The following is an 11,504-nucleotide window of genomic DNA, read 5'->3' as shown; positions in this document are numbered from 1 at the left end:
GAATTTTTAAACCAAAAATTAAAAACCAAAGATTTAAATATCTTACCCTTAAATTGCTTACTCCCTTTAAACAGCAACGGCCACTTTCTAATGTGCTAAACTTTGTTCTTGCAAGTCAAAAGCAGTCAGCTATAAAATATTTATTCAAGGTGCTGGTGATGACCTATAAAGCCCTAAATGGCTTGGGTCTGGGATATCTGAGGGAACACCTGCTGCCGGCATCAAGTTCCCTTCATCCTGTGCGCTCCCACAGGAAGGGCCTTCTCAGGGTGCCAGCGGTAAAAGACTGCCGGCGGATAATACCCAGGGGGAGGGCCTTCTCTGTGGGCGCGCCTGCCCTCTGGAACCAGTTACCTGTAGAGCTCAGGAATGCCCCTGATCTTCGTTTGTTCTGCCGGGACCTGAAGACCTGGCTCTTTGAGCTTTCTGGCCAGGACTGAGAATTTTAATTGTAATTTTACTTTAATTGGGTTTTAATTGGAGCTATAGGCGTTTTATATTTTACTCAAAGATAATTTAATTATTTTAATTGTTATTAACTTTTTGTATTTGTAGTGTTATTTTAATTACCTTGTGAACCGCCCTGAGTCCCATGGGAGAAGGGCGGTATATAAGTTCAATAAATAAATAAATAAATATGCCTCACAAAGGTAGTGACTAATAGGAGCCTAAACAGCCTCCCACAAATTTAGCTTCTGCAAGCCTGTGTTATGGGCTATAATTCTTTCATCTTATAGCTTTAGCTTTACCTATATATAGGAAATTAGCAGAACATATTGGACTAATGATAACAGGTTCCTAATTACTATTTTCTAATAGCTACAAGTTTTGCATTTACTCATTTTACTACAGTGTGAAATCAATTACAATTTATGAAAATAACAAGGAAGCTTCTATCTTGTTCTCACAACAGCTATGATTTCTTTTCCGCTTTTTGTGGTCACATCAGGATAAGTTCTGCCAGATGTAATGGATTTGGGGTGCAACAGTCGATCAATAAGTGACAGAAAAGTGATACAAAACAAAGAAACCCCTGTGTCTTTGCAGCTATCTAGTGGTCATCCATATTTCTGCCATTCGTATCCTATAGCCGTATTCTCTGATCTGTCTGATCTCTAGTTTTAGGAATCAAGGTTTAGGAGCTGATTGATCAATTGGCAATCTTTTATTTCTGCAGCAAAGCATTTGCCATTTTAATAACCATGTTACATTCTGGCTCATGTTTAATTTGTGACTTGCTTGAACACTCAGCTCCTTTTCAAACGTACAGGTAGTCCTCGGCTTACAATGTCAATTGAGCCCAAAATTTCTGTTGCTAAGGAAGACATTTATTAAGGGAGCTTTGCCCCATTTTACGACCTTTCTTGCCACATTTGTTAAATGTATCACTGCAGTTGTTAAGTTAGTGACCCGGTTGTTAAGTGAATCTGGCTTCCCCATTGACTTTGCTTGTCAGAAGGTCACAAAAGGTGATCACGTGAGCCCAGGATACTGCAACCGTCATAAATATGACTCAGTTGCCAAGCATCTGGATTTTGATCACATGACCATGGGGAATCTGCAGTGGTCATAAGTGTGAAAAACGGTCATAAGTCACATTGTAACTTTGAACAGTCACTAAATGAACTTTTGTAAGTCAGCGAGTACCTGTATTACTACCAGGTTAGATTTTTTTCTATCCAATATTCTATCCAAAAGCTTATATCTCAAGTTTGTTTTTTTTTCCTTCCCAACTGCAGGATTTTTCATGTCACGCTGATAAATTTCATCCTGTTCATTTCAGCCCTTTCTTCCAGACTGGCCTAAAACTTTTTTCCATCTTCTTTTTCTTTTCAACAATATTAGATGCTCCTCTTGGATCTGACATGAAAGAAACACAGATGTAGGTTTTATCAATAAACACAGGGGCTCTTATTGGAGATCTCAGCAGGGAAGTTCCAGGAATTTGCGACAATAGTTAATCGATGCCGCTTTATCTTATTGATCACACTAAATATGATTGCAGCTCCTTAAAAAGTTCAATCTAGTAGGACAAGACTAGTAGGTATAAATGGTTGTAAAGGTTGTTTTTAAATGCTCTGTCTTGATTTGCTCCATTATTACTTACTTTTGGTGAAATCCATGGCCTTTCATTTTATAAATCCAACTATTTTTCTAAACATTAAATCACCACTTCCCACTTCCTCACAGCTTTCCGCCCCTCCTATGTGTCATCACTCTTTCCCCATTCTCCCTTTGATAAATTTGGCAGTGAGGATAATTGACCATTTGAAGAAAGGTGGTTAACAATCAAATTAACTAAGCCACGTCAAGCAAGATCAATACTTTTTTTTATTATTCCTATTCTCTCTTCCCCATTAAATTTTTCCAGCAGCAAACCCAAGGGAAAAGCTGTAATTTAAAATGCACTCAAACATTAATATTGGCAATACCTAACCCATATTAGAATCTCCCATTTTGATACCCTGATTAGGATTATCTTCCAATCCTCAGAGAAGAAAATCCATTCCCCAACTTGCTGCCTAAATCTACATTGGACACATTATTTTGCAATGGTCACAAATATTTCTGTGATGATTATAGATAATTTATTGACATAAACATTTGTGGTTTATATCAATCTGCTGGGCAGTCTTGATCTGCAGGGTTGAATGGTTGTAGTCTAAAGAACAAACTTCCTGACACTCTGCTGGCAACTGTGGCTGTGACAGACATTATCTGAGCCACTTCAGAGAGGATTTTATACTTTCATAAAAGGAAATACTGTTTACAACAGGTGGCACTTAGATATCCTTGGCTGATTCCTCTTACCTGGCAACCTAAAAAAAGACTAAGAAGCTTTGGATATGGTTAGTAGTTGGAGGGGAAACTGTCAGAAAGCTCCAGAGGATGAAGCTGGAATGGGTAAAAAATGGAAATCACTTCAAATTATTACCAAAAAAATAACTATGGCCTATCTATATCTTATCAGGATTGGGACTGACTTTAGGGACCTTTTAAGCTTTATTTTTTAAATATTTTTACATCTCTCTCTCTCTCTCTCTCTCTCTCTCTCTCTCTCTATATATATATATATATATATATATATATATATATGAGAGAGAGAGAGAGAATATTATATATATATATAGAGAGAGAGAGAGAATATTTATATATATATATATAGAGAGAGAGAATACTTTTATATATATATATATTTATATATATATATATATATATATATATATATATATATATATATATATATGTATGTATATATGTATATATGTATATATATATATGAGAGAGAGAATAAAACTTTTGAATAATGAAGATTATGCATATTATCTATCAAAAAACCCTTATAAAATGAGAGAATGCCTGGTAGAAAATTTATATATATTTTACGGTCAGAGTTTTACTATTACTGCATTCTCCAGAAACAATATTTTAAAATTTTATACCATTTTTTCCAGATGTCACTTTTAAAGAGTTTTCCTTACAGAGACATAACTTGCAGGAAATGTTTGCTTTGATAAAGTTTTAGAAACACAGCTTTTAAAATAACCTTTTTTTCTATTTCTTTTATTTTTCAACCTCAAAAAGTTTAGATAGTCTTACTTAACACAAGAAGATGCATCTGCAGTGATTTATCAGTAGGGTATGAAGTGCAACTTTCAACTACTTTAATTCTGCCAGTTTGCATGTTACCTTTTATATTAATTAATTCTCTGTATATAATAGAATCAAAGTGTTTATCGTGACTTTTGATGAATGATAGAAGGAGAAGAATATTTAAACCCAGCAGGTACCAGTAAAAACCATGCCATTTAAAAATATCTTCTTGATTTTTGCAGTCAAACCAAACTGCTAATTTGTAACTTCCCTGCTGGTAAACTACATCATACAAACCTATATGCTCCTGGTGTGAATGAAAACCTAATTGGCTCCCAGTACTATAGCTGGGGAAAAAAAGCAAAATGAAAGCTCCAACTTTTATGACGAGAGAACTTTTTATTTTCTGCTGTCCAGAAACTTTGTAAGACCTAGACAGCTGTTTCAGTTGTCGTTTAGTTGTTTTAGTTGTGCTGCTGTGGACCTGAAAAAACAAAACAGAGAAAGCAAAGTTTACAGATACACAGTTTCCTTGATATTGAAACTGGAGGAGAAATCTGAAATCCCAACGTTTATTAGAAAATGGCTTAAAAGTCGGCCATTCCTGTTTTACATCTGCTAGAAATAGTGTCAAAAGCCGCTAAGAGTTATTTTGAGGTAAGATGGGTGGCCTATAAAATTTATAAATAAATAAATCACAAAAGTTGAAGCAAAAAGTCCAACTGTTCACAGTCACATAGTAACAGAACCAGAGTAGGGCATTTTGGCAATTCCCTGCTTAGTGTAGGAATCTAAGTCATAAAGAGGAGCCTGTCAAAGATTGATATACTGCGGAACTCAAACCTTTACCGGTGTCACATTTTTTTAATCAAGAGCTTGAGAATACTCCCATATTCTCTTTTATCATCTCTTCTTAGTCTGATCAGCAACTTTTGATCTCTTCTAGTAAGAGTTAGGTTCTAGTCCCTTGATCATCCTTGTTGCTCTTCTTGAAATCTGTTCTAGCTTCATCAAAATCCTAAACCCTTGGACACAGTACTCAAGATGGCCCTGACTAACCTAGAGTGTAACTGTTACTTCCATTTGTGTAGAAACCATATTTATTTTGATCAAGCTCACATTGCGTCTGCCTGACTTTCATTCAGGAACTCAAGGAACTATACATAATATTTTCCCTCCTTCTGTTTTTCTCTGTGAGAATGTAATCGTATTGTGCACATCCTACATCTGGATATTTGAGTTCTGTTTCCTAAGTCATGGATGTTACATTTGTCCATTAAATTTTATTCTTTTATTTGTTGGCCATTTCTATAACCTATTTTGCATTTCATTTTGGGGAATATTAGCTATCGCATTCTGTGCTACCTGCAAATCTGATAAGCATTTCTTCAATCTTTTCATCCAAGTCATTAATACAAATGATGAAAGAATAGAGGGATCACTTATATACTATCTTGAACTTATGGGCTTTTTACTCAATGTCTCCTCCAGTTTGATGTCAAAAAAATGAGAATGATGTTTTTATGACCAACTATTGTCACGCCATCACAACCATACTTACCTTGTGGTCCATTAGAATACTGAAGATAAACCGTATTATATCTTCAGCATTAATGGGAAAACTCTGATGAATGTACAACTGGCTCTTATCAAACTTTTAGCAAATAAATGCCAAATTTTCTAAAAGCAGCTGATCTAGGAGAGACCATATTCTTTAACAAATATTTAATCCAAATTAAGTCAGTAAGTACAAATGTTTTTTTTTTAAAAAAAAAAACTTCTGTTCAAAAAATTTAGATATGTCATACACATCCTATATTATAAGGGAAAAGAAGTAGGGCTTAATTACTCCAGTCACACCCCCATTTTGAAAATCTTGTCCCCTCTTGTCTATGGAGATTCTCAGTCGTTAAGGTCATGCTTGTCCCAAAGGTGTTTCTTCAAGAGGCAACTGGACTTTCTTGTTTTTCCTTTGAAGACATTCCACTTCTCATCCAAGAAGCTTCTTCAGCTTTGGGACTTGTCTCCTCTTGTTCCTTCTCTGGTAGGAACATATTTTCTTTCTTTCTTTGAAGAATATAAAATTAAGATGATTGAAAAGTCCAACCCCTTTTTTGTACTAGACACAATTAAATGTATTCCAAAATTATAGTTTAAAACTATAAGTAGAATACAAATGTAAAATGGAGACCATAGCATTTTTATCCATTTCTAATGCTAAATCTCCTTGCCCTGAGGAATGATAGTGAATGGTACTTGAATATAATGAAAACATTGTTTTCATTGTGCAAGATACTCAAGTGAAGTCAACTAGTAATGATGGGCAGGTCCTAGAGATCCTGTTCTGCATATTGGTCACCTCTTGATCCTAAAATGTTTCTGAATCAATCAATATTAAGTTTCAGCTGAGTGTTCATCACCTTTCCTCTGACTCTCTTTATATTCTCCTTTCATGTTCATAGAAAGACTCTGAATGCATTGATTACCATTACTGCATCCATTCCATTCTTAATTAGTTTCCTATTCTAACCACTTTGCCTAAAGCTAAGTCAGCATCAGGTAGGAAGCTTGTGTTTTCAAAGAGTTTAATTTGCCAGTAAAGGGATGTCTGGTTGCAATTTTTATTTGGCTCCTGATTTCAAGCCACACTCATTGTTTTCTTTCACAGGACCAAAACAAGTCTTCTGCTACCATCCTAAATATTTATAAGTTCTGAAAAGCTTTAAAATACCAGTAATCACTAAATGTCATAGAAAGGAAAACAATGTTTTACCACAAAGACTGGGTTAATAATGACCTGCATTTGAATTTTAAAACTCTACATGTAGGAGGTAGATGCCTTCAACAAAAATCTGCTGGATATGATATAAAATATTGAATAGTGAAATGTTCTTATTTGGTGATCCAGTCAATTATCATTTTATCCCCTCCAACAGCAATTCCAATGACATTTCATTCCATTTTGCTTCCCACTCATCTTTCAGGGCCTTCCTCATAGCCAATTAATATAGAATGGTGTTCACTGAACTATTTTGGGTTTCCCACCAGCCCCTCTGCCCATTTGTTTATTTTTCTCCTACTTATATATCTCAATATTGTTTCAAATCTGCTGATACAAAAAATTGAAATTGATGTGTAGGCTCCAAATCTTTTTTTTCCCAGCTTCTAAGTGCACAAAAATCACGGGCTTCCGGATGGCAAGGCGACACCGGAGGCAGCCATTTCTGGGCTGTCAGCCTTGCAGCTCCGTAGAGCCGCCGAAAACAGCGTCAATCAGCTGTTCGGCGGCTTGGAAGCCCCCTCCTTGGGAGAAGAGGAGGGGGTGAGCGTCCAGGTAGGGGTAGAGCTCTCCGGGGCCGCCAGAACTTAGAGTTTTGGTGGCAGAAGGATTGAGCCCCCCCGAAGCCTGGGCATGCTCCGGACTGCAAGGCGTTTCTGCTCCGGGTTTTTTGGAGCAGAACAGGGTGTTCGCAACCAGCCCTGCTAGCAAGGAAGAGCTTATGAGAAAGAGGACGCAGGCAGAGCGATGCAGGAGATTTTGGTGAAGATGATGTTTTGATCTTTAACTCAATGGACTTTGCTGAATCTGCATGTGAAAGTGAGTAGTTAACAATAGAGGGTGAAAATGGCGACTATATCTTCTAAAGTTCCTGCCCTGAGGCAGCAGTCTTCGGCGAAAACTTTATTGTCCTCTGCATCTGAATCTGTATCAGCTTTTACAGTAAAAGATTTGCAGAGTTTGCTCCAAGAAACTATGGAAAAGCAAATGCAACAATTTGTTGAGATAATGGAGAAAAAGTTGGAGGAGAAGTTTACAGAGAAATTAGCAGAAATGAGAGCAGACATTACATCTGCAACGTTAAATCTGGCTAAAAGCATTGAGATTTTGGATGAAAAAGTGGAAGATCTTGTTCAAAATGATACTAGAATGGAAGCCAAAATGACAGAAACTGAAAATATGATAGCGGAAATGGATTATGATTTGATTTCGACACAGTATTTTCAGATGGAGCTTGCTTTGAGAATCAGAGGCCTTAAAGAAAATCCTAAGGAAAATTTGACGAAAATGGTTTCTGAGGTTTTGGAAGGGGTGTTGGAGCGACCAGCAGATGAAATAATGGAAGATATAGATAAAATCTTCCGTGTTAATTCGTGGATTGCAAGACAAAGGAAATTACCCAGAGATGTGGTGGTTTATTTTACAAAGAGAAAGATTAGAAATGAAGTTATCCAGGCCTCCTATAATATTGATTTTGTAATGGATGAGCAAAAAGTTTTGATTTTAAAAGAGATTCCTGCAAGAATTTTAAGAAAAAGGAAGGAATTTGCCTTTTTGACACAAGAATTGAGACGACGTGATATTAAGTTTAGATGGCAAATACCAGAGGGGATGGTGGTGACTCATGAAGGTACGAGGCATTGTCTTACCACGGTGGTTCAGGCACGTGACTTTTACAGTAATGTTTTAAAAGCAGTCCCCATATCGTCTTTGGAGTCTACAAAGAAAAAAGGTAACAGAGAGCCTCAACGTTCCAGAGAGAATCCACAAGATGTTGAAGGGTTAACGCAGACAGATGTGAAAGTTACAGGAGTGGGTCAAATTTCATCACCACGGGAGAAGGCCAGAAATTGGAAGAGGTGTGCTGTTTCTGGAAGAATGAAGCAAACCTGAGGATTTAGTTGCATAATTGCAAGAGATAATAATGTAATAAGGATGCTAGAAGGATTAAGTATGTGGGGATTCATTTTTCACCCTTATAAAATAATTATATAATATTTTGTGTTGCTTTAGTTTGAAGATGATTATGAAAATTTAATTGGGAAGATTTGTAGTAGTGTTTATTGATATTCTGTAGGTTATGCTTTGTTATTTGGATGGAAAGTTTTAAGCCTGGAAGGTAGTGTATGGTATTTTAAGTTGTATAACATATTAGGAGAAGGAAAGGTTGTATTAATTTGGTTTTAGTATGTTAAAGTCTAGTTGGATAGAAGAATAGTTTTATAAAACTGATATAAATTGTTTTATGTGTGATTGAAATTAATTTGTAATACTTTTATGGGCAATATTGGAGTAGGTAATAGAATATAAGAATATAAGAATGATGTGATTATATATATAAAAAAAATTTTTTAAGTTTGGAAGTAATCTATGGTATTTTAATTTGTATAATATATTAGGATAATATGAATTTAAGGTATTATTTTGTATTTGAATAATCATTGATATGATATATATATGTATGTTTGGAATTTACCTATATGAGTTAAAGTTTGATAGTTTGAATAGCTTAGGATTGTTTGCGTAAGTTAGATCATGATTGTTTGTTTGTATTTTTATACCCTGTGTTTTGGTATTAGATTGGAAAGTATCATTTTGTATTTGTATAATTATTGATATGATATATATATATATATATGTTTGGAGTTTTCTTATATGAGTTAAAGTTCGGTAGTTTAAATAGTTTAGGATTGTTTGCGTAAGTTAGATTATGATTGTATTTTTATACCCTGTATTTTGCTCTGGGAAGCCGGGGGGGAGGGGAAAGGGAGGGAGGGGTGGGGGAGGGGGATGGGAGGGGTTTTTTTTTGTTTGCTAAAGATAAAATGTATTGTAAAACTTTTTAATAAAAAAAAATCACATATTTTACCTGCAATCTTAAAAGAAATGGCGGCAAAGTTTTCCACAAGGTGCTGGCCTGGAACCAGGTGACTGTGAATTCTAGTCCCACCTTAGCCATGAAAGCCAGCCTTTGGACCAATCATTCTCTCTCTATCCAATACATCTCACAGGGGTGTTGTGTTGTTGTGGGAAAAATAGAAGGAGGAAAGTGGCACTGGGTCTGCTCACCACCCTGAGTTAAGATAAGGCAAGATAAAAATCTAATGAATACATAAATACATACATGCTCTTTGCTATGGACAGCACAGTAGCATATAAATCAAAATAACAATAAAACCCTATTCAAAAATTGAACCTAAACTGTTCAAAATCACAAAGCTTTGCTGATATCTCAAGACAGACATCCACCTGTCAAAATAAAGACATTTTCCAAAGTCTGATTTCCCTGAATGATTGGCTATTCCTGAACTAGAGTACTTCTCAGTATCATAAAATAATATTCATGTGTTGCATTTTGGAGATAAAATATACATTCTATAAAACACGGCTTTTCAACCTTTTCACCCATTATACCACTTTTAGGATATGGCAACATCCGAGTACCACCAGTCGCCTACCAAGGTGTCAAAAGCTTGATGACCAAAAAAAAAAGTACAGGTAGTCCTCAACTTACAACAGTTCGCTTAGTGACTATTCAAAGTTACAATGGCACTGAAAAAAGTGCCCAAGACACAGCCGAATAAGACACCTGCCTGCCTGCCCGGCAGTGCTCTTCCTCCTGTCCAAGGTTTTCATTGTTGTGACCATTTCTGTTGAGGATTGGCAGTGGGGGTGGGGTGGGGGGTGTTTGGTTTTTATTCCCCCCCCCCGTCTGCTGGGTGGTTGCAGCAGGTTTTGGTCACTTCACATGACCCTGGGACACTGTGACCGTCATAAATATGAATCAGTTGCCAAGCATCTGAATGTAAATCACAAGACCCTGGAGATGCTGCAACATTCCAGCTGATTGGCGCTTCTTCTGGACTCAGCAGAAATGCCAGGATCAGCGCCAAGCTGCAGCTGGAGCCTGGTGCTGATCCTGGCACTTCCACTGAGCCCTGACAGCCCTGCAGCTCCAGCCGTCTCTCGCTCAGGCTTGTGTGGTACTGCCACCGGTTCAGCTCATTCCCCTCCCCTGCTACCACTTTTCTAGGATGGTCGTGTACCACTTGCCAGGTGCCAATGTACCACAGGTGGTACCCGTACCACTGGTTAAAAAGCCCTGCTCTAAATGGAATAAATTGCATTACATGCAGTCTCATTGTGTGCCTTTTAACAGCAGTCAATGGAAAAAGGATGACTTTATACAAATGTTATATAATTTATGTAAAAGCAGATATGCATTTGAGGGTAAAATTATTAAAAATTGACACACCACAATCAACATCTTACAACACTATGAAAGATAAATCTTAAAGAACTTTAAATATGTTTTGAAAGTCTAAAATTAAATATCTAAATACTGATCCCTAGTATGACAAATTTAAAAGAGACACAATGAGACTGCATGTAATGCATTTTTGTTTAAATTAAAGATAATTGGGTTTATTAAAATAATTTTAAAATAACTTTAAATCTTGTCTTTTCTAAAAAGACCAGTGAGTGCAATTCAGACTCTGTTCAGTTCATAGCACAAAAAAATTACATTTTGAAAAGATTCTCCAACTAAATGCCTCACCTATTTTTAGCCTGTATACATTTCCTTTCTAATTGCATAATACGCTATAAATCCTGCCTGCAGTTATGAAAGAAGCAATTTATCAACAATAAGCAGGCAGTTTCTGGTCTATATCATGCAATTCTTCTCTTGGACAGTAGATAGCGCTCAAGCTATGTGGATATAGGAGATGACGGAATTACTGTTCATTTGCAGTCAGTCACAGTTACTTGTTCTTAGCAGACCTAAGGACAGAGTGTTATTGTAAATTGTTTTGGTAAAAGGAACACATTATTATGTTTACCTTATATGATTTTACAATCACTGTTTTCTATTAGATTATTTCATTATAGATTCAATTAATATACAAAACTGCAACAAGTTAAATTTGGCAATTCAAAGAAACGTTTAGACAATGTATCATACCGGTACTATTAACACACACAAATAAAATGTGAGTGGCCCTCAGTTAATGACTGCAATTGGGAATAACAACTCGGTCGCTAAGCGACAGTCATAAATTGAACAATCTCTTTACGGTGCCAACTCACAACAGCAGGTCTGGCAATTCTGGTTACGGTTGTTACACAAATC

The 11,504-nt window shown here is 36.2% G+C and overlaps 1 long non-coding RNA gene across 1 annotated transcript; it reads right to left on the bottom strand.

Annotated features, from left to right (window-relative positions):
- Positions 1–3,691: 3,691 nt before the first annotated feature.
- On the bottom strand, positions 3,692–9,426 carry LOC308679538. The gene is made up of 3 exons (XR_014028799.1): positions 9,243–9,426; positions 5,156–5,661; positions 3,692–4,078 (listed from the first exon to the last, which is right to left on the bottom strand). It is a non-coding gene; the product is annotated as an uncharacterized lncRNA (long non-coding RNA).
- Between the last annotated feature and the right edge of the window lie 2,078 nt (positions 9,427–11,504).

Source organism: Vipera berus (genome assembly GCF_964194415.1).
Source record: "Vipera berus genome assembly, chromosome: 1".
In the NCBI taxonomy this organism is placed as follows: domain Eukaryota; kingdom Metazoa; phylum Chordata; class Lepidosauria; order Squamata; family Viperidae; genus Vipera; species Vipera berus.
Note: the sequence above shows the minus strand (reverse complement) of the source record. Positions and strands in the feature narration are given on the sequence as shown.